This window comes from Canis lupus, chromosome 11 (assembly GCF_048164855.1).
Source record: "Canis lupus baileyi chromosome 11, mCanLup2.hap1, whole genome shotgun sequence".
Lineage (NCBI taxonomy): Eukaryota > Metazoa > Chordata > Mammalia > Carnivora > Canidae > Canis > Canis lupus.
The window spans coordinates 65,222,091-65,249,433 of NC_132848.1; the positions used below are offsets into that span (position 1 = coordinate 65,222,091).

General features: G+C 38.0%; 1 long non-coding RNA gene across 3 annotated transcripts in view; it reads left to right on the forward strand.

The window, feature by feature from the left end:
* Positions 1 to 27,343, forward strand: part of LOC140600340 (uncharacterized) — a 114,987-nt gene that overhangs the window by 12,911 nt on the left and 74,733 nt on the right. For all 3 annotated transcript variants that reach the window (XR_012003610.1, XR_012003609.1, XR_012003611.1), the window contains exon 3: positions 20,242 to 20,300. This is a non-coding gene — a long non-coding RNA (uncharacterized lncRNA). The remainder of the gene's footprint in view (positions 1 to 20,241; positions 20,301 to 27,343) is intronic.

The following is a 27,343-nucleotide window of genomic DNA, read 5'->3' on the forward strand; positions in this document are numbered from 1 at the left end:
TGGAAAGGGCACATTTTCACCAGAACCACCTGGGTTTCTGGGATCTATTTAGGTCTATGTACTGCACATGTAATCTTGTAAGAAACTTGATTTCTTAAGGTGACCTAAATTAGTTGTATTTCTTTTAATCAAGAGACTATCAGCGAATGTAGCTGAATGTGTATATGAGCTCAGCAAAATATTTCATTAAGACATGTAATATCTTTGGACAAGTTTGAGAAATTTTCACTAAATCTGAGTGTAAATCAGTGAATTAAAAACTTATTAAGTGAGCATACCCAAAAGATACTAATTAGTGAAATGCTCCAGCCTTGAGGGAGGTTGTTTTTTGTCCTTATTTTTATTTTTACTTTTGCTTTTGTTTTTAATATAAAGTTCTCCCTTTGACCTTGTTCTTTTTAACATTTTTATCACCACCTTTGTTGAAAGCATGCTTATCAAATTCACTGAGGAAAACACATTGTTTAGCAGGATGCTACAACCTGGAACAATGTCTAAGTGTAACAAGATTACATTAAGAAAACATTTTTTATTATAAAAATAATACATGCTTATTGCCAAATATTGAGAAAATGATTCTCTTTTCTACAGTCTATTTGTTTTGTGAAAATTATAATTAGGATAATAATACTACTTTTTAAATACTGTCACTTAGAAATCATACATATTTCCAAATCATTAAATATTATTTTAATATACTATCATTTACTTACCCAATCTCCTTTCAGACTCTCAGGATAATGCTCTAATACTGTTTACTAACCTTTTTTTTTTGCTTAAAATTATAAACATTTTTCCAAATCATTAAATATTATTCTATCAATTGGATGGCTGTATCATTATTATTTAATCAGTATGCTTTACTTAGGCAATTAGAATGCTTACCCTGTCACCCCACTTCTTATCTATAAGAGTCCTATAAATATTCTTGTGGCATTATTTTTGGAAAAATGTTATAGTTTTTTCTTTCTGATAAACCCTGAGCTGTGTATAAGAATCTTGGTCTATTTCCCTGTTGCTTTACCTGTTGAATATTATGATTTTCCAAGTTCCTGTCAATTTTATAAATACAAATTAAGTCTTGCTTTATTTTTAGTTTCTTTCAATACTGGTAAAGCTGAGTATTTTTTCATATCTATATTGCCTATTTTTATTGTTTTAGGACCTTTATGTTCATGTCTTTTGTTCATTTTTCAATTACAGTATGTATCTTCATGTTTCTTAAGAGCTTTTATATATTAAATACATTAACCATTTTTTGAAATACATATTGCAAATATTTCTTCCAAGTTTGTCATCTGTATTTTGTTTATGAACTTTATTTTTTGACACAAAGATTTTAATTTTTAAGTTAAATCTGTCAATCACTTTATTATATTTTTGCCTTTTGTGTCCTACTTACAAAAAATAATATTAAAAATATAACTATTTACCTATATCTTCCATCATATAATATTTAATAAGAATAGGACTACAAACCAGCTCATGGGTTTTGAATACTAATTACATAATATCTGGTTAGGGGAGCTTTGAGGTTATTAGCATCAGTGTGCTTTGGCTGCCAAAAAACTATTGAAATCTTAGGCTTTGTTACTAAAGCTTAGCTAAGGTCCAGAATCAGGGAAGCTATAGTCCTACAACACCATCAAAAGAACCAAACCTCAGTGTATGTTTGATTTAGATATGCTTGAGGTCATTTATTTTATTGGCTCATATTTCAACAATTGTTGAGGAATGTGTAATCAAAAGTATATCCTTATCCTTAAGATAAGGTAGACAATCTTCATAGCCAAACAGAGTAGGAAAAACACAGTTTCAACAGTTTGTTTTTCTTTGAGGTTGTCTGATACAAACATCACAGGCATTATACCTTTTTCAGAAAACCTCTATGCCTCCTGTAGTCCCACCTCCATTTCTGGTAGGCCTAGCACAAGTTTTGTCAAAATGTGCTTGACGTAGTAGGGCTTGCTGATACAAGCCTTCCTTTCAAAATCAAAAAGATGGGGGTGCCTGGCTGGCTCAGTCAGTAGGATATGTGACTCCTGATCTTGGGATTGTGAGCTCAAGCCCCATGTTGGGTGTATAGCTTACGATAGATAGATAGATAGATAGATAGATAGATAGATAGATAGATAGATAGATATAGACAGACAGGCAGACAGACAAGGATACTTACTACTGCCTGGCCCCTGCTCCCAGTTTTATTCAGCACTGATCCACACAAAAATATAAAATGAAATAAAAGGTATAAGGATGGAGAATGAAGAAATAAAACTGTCACTATTCAGAATCAGAATTTCATATGTTTTTAACTTAGTCCTTACCTAGGCTATTTCATTAGCTGTGTGTATCACCTTGTAAGAATATTGTATGGACATAAACCAAAAGAGATTTATACAGGAATAATCATGGTAGTGATGAGGAGGGAACTTTGAAAGCATGACACATGAGGAAAAGATTTGGGGATATTTCACAGGGGGAAAAGGCTCACAGGAGGAAAAAAGAGCCAAATTACCTTGGGTTGAGCTACTTAAAGGAAAAATTGTTGTGAGGCTGCCTGGGTGGATCATTCAGTTGAGCCTTCAGCTCAGATCATGATCTCAGGGTCCTGGGATCAAGACCCGAATCAGGCTCCCTGCTTCTCCCTCTGCCCTCCCTCCCCACTCCTTCTCTCTCTCTCAAATAAATAAATAAAATCTTTTTTTTTCTTAAAGGAAAAATTGTTATGCAGAACAGATTTTTTTTTTCCCTGAAAGGTCCAAGGAAGCATATTAGGGTCACTAAGAGGCAAGTGGAAGAGAGATATAAACTCTGGCAGACCCTTTAAGAGTCTGAGTGTTCAGAATTAGGAGAGATATCCCTTAGGAGATGGAAGATTCTTTGTCACTGGAGGTTTTCACCAAAGGCTGGGTCACCATGTGGAAAGATAACTGTAGGATCCCCTCCTGTCATAGGAACTAAATAGTCCACGTTTCTTGAGCACCCACTGTGTGCATATACCGAGCCACGTGCTATTGCATTCAATTATGGCAACCCAAGAAGGGACGTTCTATTTTATCCCCATATAACAAATAAAACAGAAGCTTGGAGAGTCTGAAGGCTTGCCTGGTATTACATAGATGGTAAGTGTGAAGGCCTGGGCAATCTGTTTCCAGAACCCCAACTTTTAACCAATGCACTGAATTGGCTGGAAAGAATGGTTGGCTTCAATAACCTTCAAGATTCTGTCAAATCCTGAGATTGTATAATTGTATGTGGAAAAAAGTCATGCCTAAAAGGATTTATATTAAAGATCAATTTTTTTTGGCAGTGATGTTGGGTGGCTCCTGTTTTAGTATCTAATCTCTGAGTTATAAATAAAATAAAAGTTACTGAAAATCCACCCATCATTTCTAAATTAGAAAGCTGTTGGATATTCACATATCTACCAAGGTACAAATAAGTTGGTAGACAATGGCTGGGATCCCAGACAGACGCTCTTGGGGCTCTGGCAATAAGATTAAGCCTATAAATATCAGATGGAGTATGTCTTACAAAATCAAATATCAGCAGTTTTGAAGCATCATGGTGTGTGTGTGTGTGTGTGTGTGTGTGTGTGTGTGTGTTTAATTCTCAGCAGATCCAGTGGTTGATCTTGGGCTACTTTTATAGCATCTCAAATGAACTTGTTTTATTTGGCATTTTTGAGTGTTACATCACTGAGTTATTGGTTATATCATAGCAGTCACAGAATGCTGTTTGAAATTTGCAGCGAGGTGCATTCGTGTGTGTGTGTGTGTGTGTGTGTGTGTATACACATATCTCCTTCAAATATAGAAACTAGATCAAATATACATAGAAGTAATGTGTGTGCAAGAGATAAGTACAGAGATTGGCCATTTGCCATTGTTATTAGGAAGAAAGGCATGTACACTGAGCATTTTAACAAATTACAAATGCCAGGAAGAAAATAATATGGCTGTGTTTGAAAAGATCATGCTATTTACTTGACAGACTCTGCCAGGGCAAAGTTACAGCTGTGGCCCTGCTTTGCAGATCATTTAAACAGGCTTTTCTTTATGTCACTGACACTTTGGTTGCATCCACAGAGCTTTGCCATCAGTAAATAATAATTATTATGTGTGAGAAGATAGCCTACAAGCAGCTCCAGTGTTAACACCACCACAAATAAATCAATAGAAACACGCCTTAGTTAAAATGGTTTTTGTGTAGTTTTTTCCCAAAATATTAACACCATCAGAGCTGTTAGAGGAAAAATAGATTATAATATAAAACTTATAAACAGTGATGTGTGTGTATAAAAAAATCAGGATTGTCTTTTTAAGGTATTTTTTCTGATCCTCTCACTTTTTCATCTTTCTATATCCTTGAGAGTTGAGCTTTTCACATATTATCACTCCTTAAGTCTTATTATCTTTGTATTCATCTATCTAAGGAAACTTGGGGTGGGGGAAAGCATCAGATGGTCCGTTTTGAGTGTTGTTACTTCCTAGCTGTGGCAGTTGAATTCTCTGAGATCCTATTTCTTCATCTACAATAATACCTCCCCAACAGTTGTTATTGTGTAGATGAAAGGAAATCAAGAATACAAAGGTGCTCTGTAAACTAGGAAGCATCATACCACAGTCAGGTCCAAACGTCTGTTTCTTGTAGTTTAGTCTTTGATGGGAACCCCCAAAATATGTAAACTTGTCTTTCATGTAACTAACGATGGAAACAAGCACGGAAATGAATCGTGATGGGACTCAAGGGAAACATATTTCATGTTTTTCTGTTTTTTCTTATCTAAGCTTTCATGGAAAATTGCAAGGACTACTGATCATGTTTATTCTAATGAAAATTCCTGTGGTTGTTATTGTAACTGTTGTTTTAGTGATGTAAGAGACACTAGAAGCAGATCATGAGCCGCAAAGAGAAGGGGACAGTATATGTAGGTGTGATTGGGACCTAATAAACATTAGTGAATTAATGCATGTGAGTGTACATCCCCATGTTCTGTTAATTTTTGGAAATTTAAGGGAGAAAGTGACTTGACAATTGCTTTGGGGCTTCTTTCTCAGAGCCAGTTTGGCACTTTGGCACTACAGGGGTAGGTGGGACATTAAAACCCAGATTGAATTTCTGAGGCATTCTACTGCCTGAAGCCTTCCTGAAAGTCACGCGAGGCATTAATGGGGGTTCCTGTGGAAAAATGATCTCTTGACTTTTTTCAGAATGTGACTAGAATTTCAAATTGCTTTGTTTTATAGCAAGTTAGTTCGGTTTTTCTTTCCTTCTTTTGTATTTAAACAAAGGGAACACTGATCCTTTAAAAGCTTTGGGGGAGGGGCAAACTTTTTTATTTAACAGTCTGTCGCTGAGCTAGGGGACTGGTTCAGATTTGAATGGGACAGTGCTATTTGTGCTTTCATGGGTGTCTGTCAGAATTTTTCAAGCCCCCAAACTCCAAGATGAGAGATGTCATTCCAGAGTTGCAGACAGTGAGCTCTGCAAAAGGCCAGAGAGCTGGACAGTGGTTGATGTAGAGGGACGGAGGGAGGGAAGGGAGGACACTGGATGAAGAGCAGCTCCTTTCCTGGTCGTAGGTATATGGTTCACTTGGTGTTACTCTTCTGTGGTGACCAAAATGGTTTTTTAACGCAGTGAGATGAAGCCATGATTTTTATGGAAAAGGAAAGCTTCAAATTCTAACTACACAGGCCTGTATGAACCACACATTAGTAGCTGCTTGGTTTGTGTGTTTTGTATATATTACACAGGTTCGGATTTCAAGAATTCCTCCCATTCGTATAAGGTTTTGTAGTTTTTAAAACCCTTGATGCTCTTAATCCTCACAACAGATAGAAGGGTTGCTTCACTTTAGACCTTTGCCTTTACGACCTTTATTATTATAAATATTACTCTACTAGTATTGGCCAAATCTCGCCGTGGGACTACCTATATGACTCTTATCACAGGAAACAAGAAAACTGAAGCTGCTTTTATGTTGATTGGTGCTAGAAGTAGAAAAACTTGATTTTATGGACGCAGGTGTAGGTGAAGCAAATCCATATTCATTGGCAAGAGCCAATGCTCTTGCAAAGGCATCGTTCGTTTATATTGAAAAAGAGCAACATCAAGACATCAAAGTTTTAATCGCAACTGAAAGCTCATTGGATCACTGTCAGAGGCTAGTTGGCAAAACATTAACTGTTCAGAGAAGCCACAAGAACCAGTAGGGTAGCATTAAATAATTTGCCTACAAAATCCACTCAAGAGGAAGGCTGCTATGTGCTAGGGGCATTTAATGATAAAATCAGGAGCAGAGATGGGAAGAAGATGAGGAGCTGCAGGAGTAGGAAAGAAGGAAGAGAGTGCCACAATAAGGAAAATGTTAACATTCAAAGAAATTTCTACCCACTGAATCTACAGTGATAGTTTTTACACAGATGGCCCTAATTTTGATCACAGTTTGAAGGTTTTCAGAGCACTGAAGCATTTACTTGCTTCAGGGAGATTTATCAGAGAAATAAAATATCTTTAGCTAGAAATTTTTTAATTGATTTGTATTTTAAGAAGCCTCAGCCAGTTGAGAAAGAAGAATCCTCCAGGAGGATCCTTTAAAACTTTGACTTTTTTTCTTCACAAACTTAGAAAATCATCGTTGTTATAGTTGTCTTTTCATGATTCATTTTGATATTTTATAGTATGAAATGGATCTTCAGGAACACTATCTTCTTTTATAACCTTATAGGTAATAAAGGTTTAACTTAAGGAAGCTTAACTTGTGACCAATATTCAGGAATAATTTGTATCATAAATACTTACTATATTAGTCTCAGTTCATAAATGAGGAACAGACCCAAAAGCAGTGAAAGGCTTGCTGACTTCCCCTAGAAAAAGGCAGATGAGGTCACATGGTACCAGATTGCTACACCGAAGTTTAATGATGCTCCCCTTTCTCTCTCTCTCTCACCTGAGAAACATGGGTTTTTCACAGAAGTCAAGCAAATACCCATGTAACATCTGAGGGACTCCAGTCCTAATACCATGGCAGCATCCAGTAATTTAGTTGATGGGCATATATATGTCTATGTATTAATCAGGTATTATCATAGCTAAATTCAATGAAAATGTATTAGATTAAGACAATTTAGTACAAAAGGAGTATGGCCATGCTTTGGGATTCCATATCTATATAATCTCTGAAAGAGGCAAGAAACCACAGTATCATTTCAGCGGAAGGCAAGTCCTTCTTTCAGACTGAATCTAATCTATCTACTTGGAAATCACCCTAGATTTCTTTTTCAGAAACTCATTATCTTTATAGCTCCTCATTCTCTCTGACCTTCAACCTCTTTCTCTGCCTAGTTTCTTATGAGCTGAAACAGTTGGGACAGGCTCAATTTTCTCCCGTCTTTACATACATACTCCCCTAAGTCATTCAAAAGCTATCTTCTTGATTTTCTCCTCCCCTTCCCCAGCTGAACTTCCTAAAAGAGTTCCCCATATTCACTCTCTTCATATATCTCCCTTCCGCATGAACACTCAACTCTGTATAAGCTAGCTTAAGCCTCATCGTGCTTTGGAGAGTTGTTTTCTCACCAAGTTGTAATGGACTCCTCTTGGCTAAATCTGATGGCTACTTCTCTGTGCTTTTTTTTTGGACTTCTCAACAGCCTTTAGCACGACGGAGCTCTCTCTTTTTCTTGAATCTTTCTCTTCCCTGGGCTTCCATGTCTACAAGCCTTCTTGGTTCTTTCCTGTTCTCTCTGGTCATCCTTTTGTCAGTCACCTTGTCTCCTCTGCCAGAGCCTGAAACATTACTGTTTCTCAAGGTTCCCTCACAGGCCCCTTTTTCTTCTCACTGAATTATTTCATCTACTGCTACATTTTTCAGCCTTTGTTGGGAAGAAAACACACATTTATGTTTCTTTTCCATCTCTCTTCTCCTGAAGGGCTAACTTGGATCTTCACTTTGAAGTCCTATCTTGTTTGGCTCTCTCCCTCAAGTTCAGCCTAAGACAAGGGCTTAGATGAATGAAGTTTATTTGGGATGATAGTTCTAGGAAGAAGGAGTGAGGGAGCCGGAATAGTGAGAGGAGGAGGAAACGCTGATACATGGCTGACTGGTAATCATTGTGAGCATAGACTAGTAATCACTGTCCCTGTGACTCAGAATTGTCACTCTGAAGGAAGGGAGGCAGGGGTGTTATCCACCGGCTTCTAGCACTCGTTGGTTGAAGATTGCCCCTGGAAAATGGTAACTTGAGGCACTTACGGGCTGTACCTTTGCACAGTTTGAATGGACTTCCCCAGCTCCGGAGAAAGAGGTGAGGCAAAAAAGCAGAGGTGGGCTCCTGTCAGAGTGCAGGGAGCTGTTGCCCTCAGCTGTATGGAAGTCAGAGGTGAGACAATGAGATAGAAAGCAGTGCACAAAAAGCATTGCTCCACCAAGTGCTAAAACACAAAGCCTCCCTGTAGGCTTACCTTCTTTCTGTATCCCTTTCTCAGGGACTGGCTCCACCATTCTCAGCAGCCCAAACCCATCACCTGAGCAGCATCTTTGACTCTGTCTTCTTCATAATGTCCTATACATTTTTCAAATCCATCTGATTTTTGTGTGTCTCCACTAGCACTGCCTTGCTTAGCTATCTGTGAGCTCTTAATTGGCTTCCTGCAATAACCTCCTAATTGATATTCTTCTCCTATTTACATCCATTACCCTTGCTTCAACCAGAATTATCTTTTAAAACATTCATTGGATTATGTCATTCTCATGCTTAAAACTCTTCGGTGGCTCTCCTTTACTCTTAGAATAAAGACCCAACTTCTGAACATGGCCTGCAGGGCCCTGTAGGATTTGACTCCTGCTATACCCCATCCTCATCTTTTGACATTCCCTACCCCATTCTCTACACTCCAGCCTTCCAGACCTTTTCTTCAGTGCTACGAATGTACTGTGTTTTCTTTTATATTGAAGCTTTTATATATACTGTGTCTCAGTCTATCTGGGTCGCTGTAACAAAATACCACATGCTACTTGGCTGGTAAATAACATAATTTTTTATATATATGTAAGACTGGTAATATTAGACAAAAATAGAAAACTTCACCTATACAAACAAAAACACAACACACACACACATTTCTGCTGAGTACATGTAAAGTGTAACACCTTACCCAAAAATCAAGAATTTAGATTCTGTCCAAACACTGGCATAGGGGCAACCTTGCTGCTGTGAGGGCTGTGAGTCCAGGAACGGCTGGCCTAGGGCAGACTTGACTGGTTCACACATAGATCTCTTGAAATGGCTTAAATTAAAAAGTAAGATAAAATGGGGCAGAGGAGATGCATATAAAGCAAGAAACATTTAGGACACGATGCACAAGTGGGTATACCTTGCTTATTTTAATATATCTCATTTGTTTTCAACCTGTGAGGAGAAATACCATCCCAGTGTTTGGACTTACAGCAGCCTGGTGTTATTGGAGTAAATGTCATCCCAGAGATCATTAAAAAAGAAAAACAGAAGGTAGCCAAAGAGCAATAGGATAACTTAATAATCACTTTATAATGTCAAAAAATCCACTTAAGGCTCTCTGGGAAGGTTTCTTTTCTTTTTTTTTTTTTTTAATTATTTATTTATTTATGATAGTCACACACACAGAGAGAGAGAGAGAGAGAGAGGCAGAGACACAGGCAGAGGGAGAAGCAGGCTCCATGCACCAGGAGCCCGACGTGGGATTCGATCCCGGGTCTCCAGGATCGCGCCCTGGGCCAAAGGCAGGCGCTAAACCGCTGCGCCACCCAGGGATCCTTCTGGGAAGGTTTCTGTATAGACTTAAACACTAGAGCAAGGAGATGTTTCTAAGTTCTGTGGCAATTCTAAGACATCCTTGGCTCCCACATGCCCTGCAGGGCCCTTGGCACCCACCCAGAGTCCTCTAGAAAGCAGGGCTGTGTCCCTGCCAAAGCACCTGTGACCACCCTGGAAAGAAATCTGTTCTGCCCAGTCATGTTGCTTCCATCCCATGAGGTGTCCCTCCATTCTGACAACTGTTTAGATATTTTTATGTCAGTTTTGTTTAAACAGCAGAAATTTATTGCTCACAGCTCTGGAGGCTGGCAGTCTCAAGTCTGTGTGCCTGCATGGCTAGTGACGGTCCTCTTCTGGATCACAGACTTCTTGTATCTTCACATGGTGGAAGAGTCTGGGGACCCTTATGGGATCTCTTATAAAAGCACCAATCCTGTTCGTGAGGTCTCTGTCCTGAGCCCTGACTCACTGAATCACTCCCCAAAGGCCTTGCCTACTAATACCAGCATCTGTAGGGGTTAGGATTTCAACATATAAATGGCGGGGGGGGGGGGGGGGCGACATTTAGACCACAATGTGGTCCTCATGATGGAATTCTTTCTCTCTCCAACCCCCTTCCCTCATTGATTCTTACTCATGGCTTAGTTTTAGATTAGCTATCACCTCTTGGTGATCCTCCATATCAGCACATGTTTCCCTTCCTGTTTTTTCCTGCAGCATCTTATGCTTTTCCTGTGAGAGCACTTACATGATACTCTGTTTACTCATTCATCTGTATCCTCCTATAGACTACGAGTCCTGTGAGAGAAAGATCTATTTATACCTTGTTCACTATTTTATGCCCAATGCTTTCCATAATGTCCTTGACATAAATGGCTCTCAATAAATATTGTGAATCATTGAATCAATGTCTGAAGTGTTAACAGAGCCTTAATCCTAACTGTGTGATAGAGTCCTATAATGCTTCCTAGAAAATGTAAGAATTCAATTGGTTCTTGAAGGTTTGGAAAGAGTTTTAGGTTGGTGATAAGGAAAAATTTTCCAGGCTGTCAAGTTATATATAAGAGGTAAACTGAGGAAAGCTCAAATTACCAAAAATTGAGTTTACTCAGGAATAGCAGTGGAATTGCAACTTGAGACACTCAAACTAGCAATCTACAGGCGAGTCCATTGAGGGTTTGGGCAGGCTATATTTAAGGAGTGCAAAGAAAGGGGAATTTAGTTAGTGTCCAAGTAGCAAGGTCATTGGCTTGAAGGTGGGGAGGAGTTCTTGGTGAATTTTCATTGGTCAAGGAATAAGTTTTGGCTTTCTATACATCAGGCATCTATGGGAAATCTATCTCTCATTCCTTAAGTTTTATTTTCCTGAGGACCCATGAGTGAGGTTCTTCAGATCATATTATCTGGTTTCATTATAGATTTAAATCCTTTCACAAGGCAAAGGGAATAGATTGTGTAAAGGCCCTGAGGCAGGAGCAGCATGACTTGTTCAGGAAACAGAGTATAGTTTGAGTGGTAAGAAAACATGGTACTTGGTAGGGCATGGCAACAATGAGGATCTTATCATACATTGTGGCCAGATTGCAAAGGGCCTTGAGTGATTTTGGATTTAAATGAGTAGAAAAAGATGGAACCATTGAGATTTTAACAGGAGAGTACTGTAGTCATTGGGGTTTTATTTTTTTATTTCATGTAAACAATTTTTTTTCCATTGGCATTTTAGAATGATAATTCATGGGGCAGCTGGGTGGCTCAGTGGGTTAACCATCTGACTCTTAGTTTCAGCGCAGGTTATGGTCTCGGGGTCACAAGATGGAGCCCTGCAACAGGCTCTGTGCTTAGTGACGAGTCTGCTTGATATTCTCTTACAACAGAATAATTTTAGGTGGGAGAAAAACAGAAGTAAAGAGTTCAGTTAGGTCACAATTACAGAAGATAACAAGGTCTGGAAGTAGCAATTGGGACAAAGGACTAGATTTGAGAGACATTTTAGAAGTAGACTGAGTAAGAACTCAGTGACCAACTCGATGTAAAGAGTGAAGGAAAAGCAGTGTGTATCAACTTTGAGGTTGGTTGCTAGGAAGGAATGGTGATGTCACTAACTGAACTGGTGAATATAGTTCAGTTTTAGATAAAATGAGTTTAAAGTGCCTAGGAGACGACCAGTAGAAGATGTTGAGAAGGAAACTGGTGATTTGAGTTTGGAGATTAGGATTGGAACTTGTGGGAGGCTGAATAATGGCCCCCAAAGATACCTAGATTTGAATCTCTGGAACCTGTAAATGTTACCTTACATGGCAAAAGGGTCTTTACAGATGCCATTAAGTTAGAATTCTTGGTATCCACATGGACCTTAAATATAATCAGAACTCTCTTTATGAGAGCAAGACAGTGAGAGATGTGACTACAGAAGAGGGAACAGGAAGTAATGGCAGAAGCAAAATGTTGGAGCGTGCATGGAAGAGGTCATAATTCAGTGAATGCAAGAAGCCTCTGTAAGTTAGAAGAAGCAAGGAAGGGGTCACCTGGGTGGCTTACTTGGTTAAGCATCTACCTTAGGCTCAGGTCATGATCTCAGGGTCTTGGGATTGAGCCCTGCATCTGATTCCCTATTTCTCCTCCCTCTGCAGCTCCTTCTGCTGCTTCCCCTGCTTGTGCACTCTCTCTCTTTCTCTCTCTCTCTCAAATAAATAAATAAAGTATTAAAAAAAAAAAAAAAAAAAAAAGAAGCAGCAGCAAGGAATGGTTTCTCCCCTATAGCCTCCAGGAGCAATCAGTCCTATTGACACTGTGAGTTTATCTCAGTGAAACTGACTTCAACTTTTGCTCCAGAACCATACAAAAATGAATGTGTGTTGTTTTAAACCATCAAATTTCTGGTAAAGTGGTTTCAGCAGTTATAGGAAACTAATACAGAGGTATAGTTCAGGGAATCATTGGCAAGAAGCACCAAAGTAGTAGGAATGAATAAAATAGTCTAAAGAGAGAAAGTATGTAGGATAAGGAGATAGGAGGATCCAAGAAGGGACTTTGGAGATCAATTTTAATTCTCAGACAGAGACAGACATCCCCAAATTCCCATTCTACAATATGACAGACTGGATATCCTGAATTGTCCTCTCACTGAAGGCAACTAAAAATAGTTGACAAAGTATTTTTTTAATCTTTTGAAATGCATTTTATGCTGGTAGCAAAGTGAGGAATACTTAGAGGTCAAGAACTAAATGCAAGTGGGGACCTAGGAAGTAAGCAAAGGCCTAGAGAGGGCTTTGCCTTGAGGACATTTGCCAAAGGAGTGAATGCAGAGGTTAAGGTGTGCACAAAGTGAGAAGTCTAAGTATAAACCCCTCTGCTTAAATCTGGGTCCCAAAAGACTACTCCTTTTGTGTAAAGATGAACTTACAAAGAAACCTTCTGCTCCATCCCCAACAAATTGCAAGGAAAATTACCTGCCTTGAGAGTTGACTGTAAATGAAGGGAGAGAAAAAACTGAGAATTTGTAACATAGCCAGCACTCACACAGGCTTGTAGCCCAAATTCACACTATACCTGGGACTCCAAAAACACTGAAGTCAAGAATTAAATTTAAAGTAAACCTTAATGTGTTGTTTTTAGGCACCTAGAAGAAGCAGATGCAAATCTATTCTAAGGGAAACCATCTTCAAAAAAGGCTTCAGGGATCCCTGGGTGGCGCAGCGGTTTGGCGCCTGCCTTTGGCCCAGGGCGCGATCCTGGAGACCCGGGATCGAATCCCACGTCGGGCTCCCGGTGCATGGAGCCTGCTTCTCCCTCTGCCTATGTCTCTACCTCTCTCTCTCTCTGTGACTACCATAAAATAAATAAAAAAATTAAAAAAAAAAAAAAAAGGCTTCAAAGAATTCCCATCAGTAAATTCTAAAGAAATATGTGCTCATGGTCAAAATCACAAAACACAAAAGGAAATAATATACCATGAGCAAAGGCCAGCAGAAACAATAAACACAATCAGACTACAAAACATTAGCTATTGGAATTACCAGGCATGGAATATAAAATATGTTAAATATATTTGAAGAAAGAAGGGATTGAAAATATACATAAAACATGACCCAGCAGATTTGAAAAAGACTCAAAAGAGCTTCTAGGAGTTTAAAATATAGATATACCTTGGAGATGTGGTAGGTTCAGTTCCAGACCACCTCAATAAAGTGAATATTGCAATAAAGCAAGTCAAGTGAATTTTTTGGTTTCCCACTATATATAAAAGTTATGTTTACACTATACTGCTATCAGGTATACAGTAGCATTATGTCTAAAAAGCAATATACATACCTTAGTTTAAAAATACTTTATTGCTAAAAAATGCTAACCATCATCTGAGCTTTCTGAGTAAGTTGTAATCTTTTTGCTGGTGAAGGGTCTTGCTATGCTATTGATGGCTGCTGACTGCTCAGGGTGATGGTTGCTGAAGGTTGGGGTGACTGTGGCAAGTTCTTAAGATAAGACACAATAAAGTTTGCTGCATCAATGAACTCTTCCTTTCATGAACAGTTTCTTTATACCACGCAATACTGTTTGGTATCATTTTACCCATATTAGAACTTGAAAAATTGTAGTTCATCCTCTCCTACCCTGCCACTGCTTTATTGACTGTTTATGTAATGTTCTAAATCCTTCATTTTCATTTCAACAGTCTTTACAGCATCTTCATCAGGAGTAGGTTCTAACTCAAGAAACTATTTCCTTGCCATCCATAAGAAACAACTCCTTATCTGTTCAGATTTTATCATGGGATTGCAGCAATCCAGCCCCATCTTCAGGCGCTGCTTCTAGTTCCAGTTCTCTTGCTGTTTTCACCACATCTGCAGTTCCTTCCTCTACACTCTCTTGAATCTCTCAAAGCCATCCATGATGGTTGGAATCAACTTCTTCCAAACTCCTATTCATGTTGATATTTTCACCTCCTTCCATGAATCATGAATGTCCTTAACGGCATCTAGAACGGTGAATGCTTTCCAGAAGGTTTCAAATTGCTTTACCCAGATCTGTCAGAGGAATCAGTATCTGTGGCAGCTATGGCCCTATTAAATGTATTTCTTCAGTAATAAGATTTGAGAGCTGAAAATACCCCTTGCTCTATGGGCTACAGAATGGATGTTGTGTTGGCAGGTGTGAAAACAACATGCATATCTCATTGTACATATCAATTAGAGTTCTTTTTAAAAGTGGGCACCCCACCCTACATGGTGCTTGAACTCATGACCCTGAGATTAAGAATCACATGCTCTACTAACTGAGCCAGCCAGGTGCCCCTCAGTTAGAGTTCTTGGGTGACTGAGTATAGAGTCAATGAGCAGTAATATTTTAAAACGAATCTTTTTCTGAGCAGTGGGTCTCAGCAGTAAACTTAAAATATTCAGTAAACCATGTTGTAAACATATGGTCATACAGGCTGTGTTGTTCCATTTATAGAGCAGAGGTAGAGTAGACTTAGCATAATACTTCAGGGTCCTAGGATTTTCAGGATGGTAAATGAGCATTACTGCAGTTTAAAGTCACCAGCTGCATTAGTCTCTAACAAGAGAGTCAGCCTGTTTTTTGAATCTTTGAAGCCAGGCATTGACTTCTCTTCTTTTCTCTTGCTATGAAGGTCCTAGATGTGACCTTCTTCCAGTAGAAGGCTGTTTCATCTACATAGAAAATTTGTTGTTTAGTGTAGCCATCTTCATGAATGATCCTAGCTAGATCTTTTGGATAACTTCGTACAGCTTCTACATCAGTACTTGCTGCTTTACCCTGCACTTTATGTTATAGAGATTGCTTCTTAAACCTCATGAACCATCCTTTGCTTGCTTCAAACTTTTCTTCTGCAGCTTCCTTACCTCTCTGAGAGAGTTAGGGCCTTGCTCTGGATTAGGTTTTGGCATAAGGGAATGTTGTGGCTAATTTGATCTATTATCCAAACCACAAAGACTCTCTCCATATCAGCAATAAGGCTGTTTTGCTTTCTTATCTTTTGTGTGTTCACTGGAGTAGTGCTTTTCATTCCCTGTAAGAACTTTGCATTCACAACTTGGCTGACTGGCTCAAGAGGCCTAGCTTTTGGCTTGTCTCAGTCCTTGCCATGTCTTCCTCACTAAGTTTAGTCATTTCTAGCTTTTGATTACATATGACTCTTTATTTCCCTTGAGTTACAAAGTAACATCAGAGATCACTATCACAGATCACCATAGCAAATACAATAATAATTAAAAAGTGTGAAATATTCTGAAAATTACCAAAATGTGACACAGACACATGAAGTAAGCAAATGCTGTTGGAAAAATGGTGCCAATAGATTTGCCCAAAGCAGGGTTGCCACAGACCTTCAGTTTGTAAGAAACACAGTACCTGCAAAGTCAATAAAGTGCAATAAAGCAAACTCTGTCCAATATTTGAAATAAAAAGCACAATGGATGGATTTAATACCAGAATAACCATAGCCAGAGAATGGATCAGGAAAGATAGATCCACAAAAGTTTACATAATGTAATCCAAAGAGATGGAAAACACAAACGAAGTTATAAATCATGGAGAGATAGATAAGAAATACAACAATCACTTAAGTGGGATACCAGGCAGGCAGTAGATGATGGAAGGGATAAAAACAATAATTGAAGGGATTATGGCTGAGAATTTCCAAAAAATGACAAACCACAGATTCAAAAAACCGAACAATCTTAATGAGGATAAATAAAAGGAAATTTATACTTAGACTCATTTTAGCCAAATTTCAGAATACCATAAACAAAAAGAAAACATTTAAAAGCAGCCTGAGAGGGATCCCTGGGTGGCGCAGCGGTTTGGCGCCTGCCTTTGGCCCAGGGCGCGATCCTGGAGACCCGGGATCGAATCCCACATCGGGCTCCTGGTGCATGGAGCCTGCTTCTCTCTCTGCCTGTGTCTCTGCCTCTCTCTCTCTCTGTCTGTGACTTAAATAAATAATAAATAAAATATTAAAAAAAAAAATAAAAAAAAAATAAAAGCAGCCTGAGAAAAAAGACAGATGACTTTCAACAGGACAGCAGATTTCTTAACAACCTATGAAAGTCAGAAAAAGGTTGAAATCTTCAGTGTGCTGGAAGAAAATAATGCCAACCTAAATTTGTATATTATCTTTCAAGAACAATGGAAAATACAGACATCCTTAAACAAGCAAACAACTGAGAGTTTGCCACCAATAGACCCTCACTAAAGGAAATTCTAAAGGCAGAAAGAGGGATCCCTGGGTGGCGCAGCGGTTTGACGCCTGCCTTTGGCCCAGGGCGCGATCCTGAAGACTCGGGATCGAATCCCACATCGGGCTCCCGGTGCATGGAGCCTGCTTCTCCCTCTGCCTATGTCTCTCCTCTCTCTCTCTCTCTGTGACTATCATAAATAAATAAAATAAAATTAAAAAAAAAATTAAAGGCAGAAAGAAAGCACAGCTGGAAGGTCAGAGCTGACTAAAGGAATGAGGATCAAGGAAATCGCTAAATATGTGGTTAACTGTAAACATCAAGTAAAAATAACAAAAAGAGTAATCTCTTAAGAAGTTAAAAAATAGCTAGAAATGAAACACACAACCATCCATAGCATATAAGTTTGGGGGAGAATGATCAGAGTTAAAATATTCTACTGTCTTTTTTTATTGTTTGGGGGAATGGTAAGGATATTTAGTGTCCAAGTTAAAATTTGTAGCATAACTACCAGAAGGGTGTATATAACATTTTAACTAAAAAGAAAACAAGTAGGAAAAAATAATCCATACCAAACAAGTAGATAAGAACAGAAAAAATCAAGACACATAAAAAGTACAAAATAAGATGGAGAAATAAGTTCAAATATACCCGGAATTAAAATAAGCAAAAACAGAAGCACCTGGTGGCTCAGTCAGTTAAGTGTCCAAGTCTTGATTTTGGCACAGGGCTCTGTGCTTGGTATGGAGCCTGCTTGAGATTCTCTCTCTCTCTCCCTCTGCTTCTTCCCCGACCCTCTCTCTCTCAAGTAAATTAATAAATCTTAAAAAAATAAAAATAGACTACCTTCCCAACTTATAAGGCCAAAGATTTACAGATATGTATATGTATCAGATACATATACATTCTGTTCTAAAGAATTCAGTTATATGCTGCCTATTTAAGTCACATTTAAAACATAAGGATTCAGAAAAATTAGAATGAGTGTGAAAAAAATTATACCATACAGACACGAACCAAAAAAGGTTGGTGTTGCTATATTAATATCAGACAAAATAGTCCTTAAGACAGAAGGCGTTCAAGAGAATAATTTCATTAAAGATAAAAGGTTCAGTTCTACAGGAAGATGTAAGAAGTTCTCTAAACTTGTAAGTACTTAGATCAAGCTGACAAAATCCATGAGGAGGTAGGAGATGAGAACAACACAATTAATAAGCATGCTCTAATTGAATAGGTATTTAGAACCTTGCACCTCACAACTACAGAATACACATTCTTTTCAAGCAGTATGGAGTATTTTTGAAAATTGACCACATGCTGAGTTACAAAGCAAATATCAACACTTATCAAAAGATTGAAATTATAGAGACCATAGTTTTTTTTTTTTTACCATATGCAATTAAATTAGAAATCAATAACAGAAAGGTAACTAGAAAAAATTTGTATGTTGAAAATTAAGGTATTTTTGAACTTGGGGGTCAAAGAAGAAATTACAGAAATTAGAAAATACTTAGAATGTATGATGACAAAAATACTATAAATTAAGATGTATTAGGAAAGATGAAAGCCTAACAATAAGCTAAGAAATTAGAAAAACAATAATGAAGTAAAAAAATAAATAAGAGTGGCAATGATAATAGCAGAAATCAATGAAATAGAGAAAAAAATACAAGAAAAGATTAACATGGCCCAAAATTCTTCCTTTGAAAAGCCTTTTACAGATCGGTGTTAAAAGAGAGATCATAACTACGGTTGATACAGACAATTAAACGGTTTAAAAGAAGGATTATAAACAACTTCAAGATTACGAATTTGACAATTCAGAGAAATGGATAAGTTCCTAGAAAAATATAACATATCAAAACTTTTTTCAAGAGGAAAATAATAGCCCCCCAAATTTTTTTTAAAGAAAATAAATTGGTTCCATAAAATCGACATCCAAAGCAAAAACCAAGACCGGGTCATATTTTTTTGGTTGTGGTTTTTCCTTAAAAAAATTTTTTTTATTGTAATAATTTCCAATCATGCAGAAAATGGAAAGTAAAACTTCAATGGCTATCAGCATTCACTTTTCCTTTTCATTCAACAGCCCCCTCCAGCTTTAAGGAAAGTTTTAATTTATTTTTTTTATCTTTTATTTTATTGAAGTATAGCTGACACACAATGTTACATTAGTTTCAGATTAATATAGTGATTCAATGAGTATATAGGTTGTGCTATGCTTGCCAAGTGTAGACACCATCTGTCACCATACAACACTATTATTATAACCATTGTCTGTGTTTTCTGAGCTTTACCTTTTACCACTATGACTTACTTAATTCCTAACTAGAAGCCAGTATTTCCCACTACCCTTATTCCATTTTGCTCATCCCCCATCCACCAGCAGCCGCCTGCCTGGCAACCTCAGTTTTTTTGTATTTATGGATCTGTTTCTACTTTTTGTTTGTTTATTCATTTGTTTTTTTAGATTCCACATATAAGTGAAATCATATGGTATATACATCTTTCTCAGTCTGACTTATTTTACTTAGCATAATACCCTCTAGGTCCATCCATGTTGTCTCAAATGGCACCATCTCATCTTTTTTATAGCTGTGTAATATTCCACTGTATTCTGTATTCCATTGTATATATATATCACGGGGATATATATATAATCACATCACATCTTCTTTATTTATCAGTGGACACTTGGGTTTCTTCCATATTTGGGACATTATAAATAATGCTTCATTAAATATAGGGCTGCATATATCTTTCTGAATTAGTGCTTCCATTTTGTTTGAGTAAATATTCAGCAGTGGAATTACTGGATCATATAGTATTTCCATTTTTAATTTATTTTTTTGTTTTGAAATAAATTTAGATTTACTGAAAATTTCCAAAATAGTGCCAAGAGTTCTTTTTTAAAAAGATTTTATTTGTTTATTCATGAGAGACAGAGAGAGAAGCAGAGACATAATCAGAGGGGGAAGCAGGCTCCCCGCAGGGAACCTAAAGTGGGACTCTATCCCAAGACCCTGGGATTATGACCTGAGCCAAAGGCAAATGTTCAACCACTGAGGCACCCCAGTACCAAGAGTTCTTATGTACTTTTTACCCAGCTTACCCTATTGTTAATATTTTATATAATAAAACAATTAATCAAAACTAAGATGGAAACCTTGATAGAATAGTACTAATTTTCAGATCATATTTGAATCTCTCAAGCTTTTCCATTAATGTTCTTTTTCTTACCCAAGATCCAACTGAGAGTCTCCAGCAACCTGCAATAGTTCCTCAAGACCAGATAGTCTTACTGGTGAGTTCTAAAAAATATTCAGGTGACAATTCCAATCTTTTGCAAACTATTCCAAAGACAAAAAAGTGGAAACATGTTATAGCACATGTTATAAAGTTAGCATAACTTTGATACTTGAGGCCAATCTCACTTATAAACTTGGTACAAAAATTTTAGACAAAATATTAGCAAATTAAACTCTCAAGTATATGGAAAAATTAGTAAATCATGACCAGGGGGATTTACTCCAGGAATGCAAAGTTGGATTAACATTAGGTAACCAATTAAATAAAATAAATTAATATATTAAAAGTAGAAAAATCATATGGCCATCTCAGCAGGTACAAAAAGTTTTAAAATTCAGTGTATATTCATGATAACAGTTCTTTTTTTAATTGAGGTATAATTGGCATACAATATTATATTAATTTCAGATATTTACAATATAATGGTTCAATATTTGTATATATTGCAAAATGATCACCACAGTAAATCTGGTTAGCATCCACTACCATACATAGTTACAGAATTTATTTTTTCTCCTGATGAGAACTTTTGCTTAACTATCTTAGCAACTTTCAAATATGCAGTAGAGTATTATTAACTACAGTTACCATGTTGCATATTACACCATGACTTCTTTATTTTATAACTAGGAGTTTGTACCTTTTGATTCTTTTCACCCAATTTGCTCACTCCCCACCCCCTGCATCTGGCCACCACCAATCTATTCTGTAGATCTATGAGCTTGGGTTTTGTTTTTATTTTCAGATTTCATGTATAAATAAGACCATAAGGAATTTATCTTTCTCTATCTGACTTGTTTCACTTAGCATAATGCCTTCAAGGTCCATCCACATTGTTGCCAATGGCAAGATTTCATCATTTTTTATGGCTAAGTAATATCTCATTGCACATATATCTATTATCTATTTAACATTACTGGAGAACCTAGCTAGCTCATAAAGGAAGGAATAAAAGAAGTGAAAATATCATTGCTCATATTCTCCACCAGAAACTTAAAAATAAATATAAATAAAAGCAATGAAAGTATATGCATAGCTTAAAAGGAACAAAACTCTCATTATTCACAAATAATATATGACCATCCACATACAAAATCCACAGTATACAATGAATATTAATGAGAAACTTTAGCCAAAGTGTCGATTATAAAATCAATAGACAAAATTAGTTACATGTTTACCCACTAGCAACAACATAATTTGAAAACATAAAATTGAAAATACACCACTTAAACAATATCAACAATATCAAATACCTGGATATAAACCTAGCTTTATGGAAAAAAGTATAAAGTTTTATTAAAGAAACATTAAAGGGGACTTAAATGAAGAAATAAACCATTTCACAGATGGCAGGGCCACCAGAATGGTGCAAACATGCTGGTTTTGGGAGATTCACACTTGTATTGGACTTAAGGACAAGGTTGGGACTTTGGGGTACCAGTGCTCCACTACTGATTTGGGCTTGAGCTACATGCCTTAGCCCTGCGCTGGTTCTCACCTATGAGTGTTCCCACCCAGTATACAGAACCCAAGGGCAGCAGGGTGGTGGTGGGTGTCCTATACCCTAAGGCACACCCTCCTCCCCTCATCATAGTCACCCTTCTTCTACCCCAGACTCTAGGCCACATGTGGTCATTAAAGCCTAGTGAGTGTAGGAGGAGACAAGATCAGAAGATGTTCTATGCTTTCACTAGAACATTTCTATTAATGAACAAATTACAGAAACAAATCACTGTTCACATTTTTCTGCATGCTCTGGACTCACATTTGTGGTCATCATCGACAAAGCACAGAAGCAACTTTTTTCGAGAGTGGCTAAGCAGTCTGTATTCACAAGTGATATGATAGATGATACAGCCTCCTGGGTAATTATATAACCAGTATTAAACAGTAAATGGTACTAGGGAACCACAGAGGTAAGAAATCCATATCGTTTAAATACTAGAAGGTTCCAAAGAGCCATGGCATTGTGAGTAGTAGCTACCTTTGTGAGCAGTGTCGCTACCTTTTTCCTGCTGTGGGACATAAGAAATTAACCAGGAACAACTCATTTGAGGAGAAAGAACATAAGGAGATGGTGTCCAGACCCTATGAGAACTTCATCTACACAGATTAGACAACACACACATACTTTATATCTTTTCTGCCAGTTATTTTAAATCTTCATGTATAAACCATTATTCCTCAGACTGGCACCTAAATTTTGTAATGCAATTTTAAAATAATTTTTTTTAATACAGAGAGGGGACCTGGTTAAAAAAAATATATTTGATTGTGGCCCCACATACCCTAGGGGTAGCTCTGGGTACTTGATATCTGTCTAGTATAACATCGCCTCTTAGTTTTATGGTTGACTGTTCAATAGTCTGCTTATGGACATAACGAATGGCTGTGATTTTTTTTTCTATGCTGTTCTGCTTCTCAGTAGATGTAAACCCCACTCCCCTCCACCCCCTCTCGTCAACATACACTAGAAAGGCTTAAATGGAATCTTGCCATCCTTTACTCCTTGTTACTAGTTCAGGATTTGTTTTCAAGCTCCGTCAAGGGTTATTTCCACTACAAAGTCATGGTCTGTAGCAGCCAGACCCTAAGAACCATTTTATTTGGGGGGTTCTGAGTAATCCTCCCCTCTCTCATTATCTTCAGCAGCTATTCTAAACTTCAAGCTCTTTTCCTTATCTTTGGCTACAAGTTATCCTCCTCCCCCCCATTTACAATTACTCCCCCCCCATTTACAATTACTTGTAAATTTACATTTACAAGTGCATTTTTCTCCTACCTCACATACACTCCAACTTCCTTTTTTTGTTGTTTTTTTAAAGATTTTATTTATTTATTCATGAGAGACACAGATAGAGAGGGAGAGGCAGAGACACAGGCAGAGGGAGAAGCAGGCTCCATGCAGGGAGCCTGATGTGGGACTCGATCTTGGGACTCCAGGATCATGCCCTGGGCCGAAGGCAGGCGCCAAACCGCTGAGCCACCCAGGGTTTACACTCTGGGTGTACATACACTCCATACACTCCAATTTCCTGATAAACCCCCAACTTTTATCGCCATCAAATTATCTTTTCCTACCCTTTCCTTCCTTCCTGCACTGTAAGTAGTGTTCTTCATCCGTCTGTGATTAAATACTCCAGTGTGCTCTCATTAAACCCCCTCCTGCCTAATCAGAAACTTCATGTTCTCAATCACCCTCCCTCCCTCTCACACTTTTATCCACCTTCCCCCTCTCTGAATACTCTTTCCTTCCAATAAAACAAAATAAAAAATTTTAACTAAACAAATGAACAAACAAACAACTCTTCCTCAACCCAGTATCCCTCCCCAAAGCAGGCTACCGTATCCTATTGTGAATGGCGTGTCCCTGGTACCATTCACAGAATCAACATGGTGTGAATCAGGTCTCCTAGGATTGATCATTACACAGCCTGAGCAAGTGTCTGTAATGGCCCTCTTCAAATTGTCTCCTTCCCTTTTGGTCGCTCTTCTTGGAAAAAAAGAGAAAAGCTATACTTGCTGTTTCTTCTTCCTTATCTTTTACTCACCCTTTAACTGTCTGCTGACCATGTCTCTGTAACATTTTGTGCTGAGGCCAGTGATTTATTGCCAAATCAAATGGACTTTTTTTTTTCCTATATCTTACCCAATGGTTATTTGAAGTTATAGGCCATTCCTTTCTTTAAACTCCATCTTTAACTTTCATCCTCTTCTAATTTTCCATCCTCTTACCTTGCTGGCCAATTCTCAAATTCCTTCAAGAACTTTAGTCCCCTGGGCCCTGCTTAGATGGCAGTGGTCCCTGGGGTTATATCCTAGAATCTCTATCCCTTCACCTTTTCCAGTTTGCTTGGGTAACATAGTTGAATGCTAGGCTTTACCTATAGTGGGGTCACATTTTGAAACAAGGAGTTTGGGGGAGGAGATGGAGAGGAAGATTCTAAAGTCAAGTGAAAGTATAATATAATTTACCCTTTGAAATCCTTTGAGTAGCCCATGAGCACAGTATAACACCATCTCCTGTAAGTCCAGGCCCTGTTCTGGGCATGGAGACTACTCTAAAAAAAGTTAAAATAAGTGGGGAAAAAAAAGGTCTACCCAGTAATTATTTCATTGGAGAATGTACCATGATTGTAGTTTTATTATTATTATTATTGGAATTTATAAATTAAGAGCTCACACTCTGTAGTTACATGTTAACTTTCAGATTTTTGCATGGTGGAGATACAAACATGTGCATGCTGGTTTCTTTATCTAGAACTCCTCCTCATTCCATCCTCACTGTCCTTTCTCCGTTCCCCTCCCTTCTATCTTACTTATCCTTTAAGACACAGCCCAGGTATCACCTCCTCTAGAAGCTTCCCCTGAGACCCTTCCCAGGTTTGGTTTTCCTCTCCTGTGCTGTCCTTACTGCTATCGCAATGCCCACTATACACTCTACAATGCTTCATTTACTTACCTGTTTCCAAACAGGTATAAGCTCTTGAGTTAGGGAGTGAATTGAACATCTCTTAAGTATTTATGCTTTGACGGTGCTATTAAGAAATGATCTAGGGGCGCCTGGGTGGCTCAGGGGTTGAGTGTCTATCTTGGGCTCAGGTTGTGATCCTGGGGTCCTGGGATTGAATCCTGCATTGGGCTCCCTGCAGGGAGTCTGTTTCTCCCTCTGCCTGTGTCTCTGCCTCTCTGTGTTTGTCTCTCACGAATAAATAAATAAAGTCTTTGAAAAAAAAAAAAAAGAAAACGATCTATTTGCCTCATCTGCCTCACAAAGAATACATTCTTATTGTATAATTATGTTGAGTTTATTGCCAACAATGTGCTAAACGTAACCCAAGTTAGATGCAGGCTCTTTTCAATGACACCGGCTCCTAGACTTAACCACTATTATATAGATTATGTTTCTTGATTCCTTCTTAATGTTGTAGTCAGTGAAAGAAAGTACTAAATTTTTTATCATGCTTTTGTCAAATAGAACTTGTTCCATGCTTTGCACTCTTATGCTTCCCAATCATATTCTCATTAAAATATTCAGAATTTTATTCATACTTTGAGTTTAGCCTACAGTCAAAATAAACAGTACTTACACACATGAAAATATTCCCATTTTTTCCCTCCAAGATATCTAGAGGAAATTCTCTCTTGCTGGTTTTAAGGCCAAGCCTTCCACTGATATACTAAAGTGTTCATGGCCCTCTGAAAATAGTGTGTGCCATGGCCTTACCCAGGGGATTGTGTGGGCCTTGACTAGACTTTCCTCTCAACCACTTCAAACGATGGCTCATCTGCCCAAGAGATATTTCATTGTGTGATTCCCTATTGACGAATGTCTTTTCTTGTGCTGTTCTGAATGCTGTTCTGTCTGGAGCAAGTTTGTTCCCTTTGGCAGAAAACACTATTTGTGAGGAAAAAAAAATTCTGATGAAAAGAATCTTAGACTTTGGTGCTGAATATCAGCAACATAAGGAAAAGGACAACTGCATGAGGATTAGAGCTTTATACGTGTCATTGACTTCAGGCTCCAACCAAAGCAAAGACCGCATCAGGGTAAATCCTCTTATGCTTTAACTCACTCCGAATCACCCCCCAGATGTCAAGGTTCGTGGTAAAATGTGTTCAATCTGTGCCCTGAAGTACTTTGAGCCTCTAAATCTTTGAAAGAGTATTTTACTCTTTCATTGCAGGTTAGAAAAGCATTATTGGGAAAGCTGAAATAGAGTTACTTGAGGGTCTCTTGTTAGGTTTCTTATTTCTTTAGATAAGCACCTCCATCTATTAATGGATACTTCTGAGAAGATTTTAAAAACAAAGTCTCAGGTGATACGAATGTCTCTGCCTATTTGCAGTGGGATTGGCTGGATCTATGGTTCTCAAACTAAATTCTGAGTGTCCTAATGGGTTCCTTGGAAATCCTTCAGGATCAAGGAAGCAAAGTAGATGGAGTTTCCCACCCTAGTTTCAATATGAGCAGCTATTGTCCATTTTATATAAATTGGGCCCTAACATATTTTATTTGGAAAGAGTTCCACTGCTTAAATATGGGTTTATAAAAAGAAAACACAACTAGAATAGTTTTTCTGGATTAAATAGCTTACAGTGCATGCAAATAAAGTAGGCTTAAGATACGGATATTGCTGCTAGTGCAAAGCGGTGACAAGTTTATTTTTTTTATTCATTATACTACAAATATCTGTGGAATTTCTCCTATATGCAAAGCAGTATGCTAGGTGCTGGAATAGAACCATAAAATAGGCATGTACCTGCCTCATGGACTGTGTCATCTAGTGGAAAGATGGGCAATAAATAATTAGTGTGTGTTGTGATAACTAGGTGTGGGGGAGGTAGTCAAGAAAAGCTTCTCAATGTTAGCAAAGCAAAAATAAGGAAGTAGGAGTGTTCAGGAAACGGGACTTGAATATGTAAAAAAACCTGTGAGTGAGAGAGGCCATGGCTCTCTTGAAGAATTGAAGAAAAAAGTATTACCTCTGGAGTGTAGAGTGCATGTTAGAGGAACCTTGTAAGCTATTTTAAGGAGCATAGACTTTAACTTAAGAGCCATGGGAAGCAGCAGGGTAAAACAATCAGATTTCTGTTTTTAAAAGCCACCCTGGCTGGAGGGTGGAGAATGGAATGAAGAGGAGCAAAGCGGGGAACCAGAGCAGAAGGCTATTCCAGAGTTCTGAGACATGGGGGTTCCCTGGGTTAAGGGAGCAGAAGTGCTGGTAGAGAGATATGGCCAGAGATTATGCACAATTAGTTTCCACTGGGTCTGATGATTGATGGGCCTGGGTGTTGGGCATGGAAGAGGGAGTGTAAGGATGTTATTCAATTTTCTGGCTCAGGCAACCAAGTGGATAGTGGAACCATTCACAGAGACAGGAGACTCCAGAGATTCTCCATATATGTGCTATCACACAGTATTTGTCTTTCTCTAACTTATTTCAGTTAGTGTAATGACCTTAAGGTTCATCCATGTTGCAAGAGTTTCTTCTTCTTCTTTCATAGCTTAATAGTATTCCATTGTGTATATTT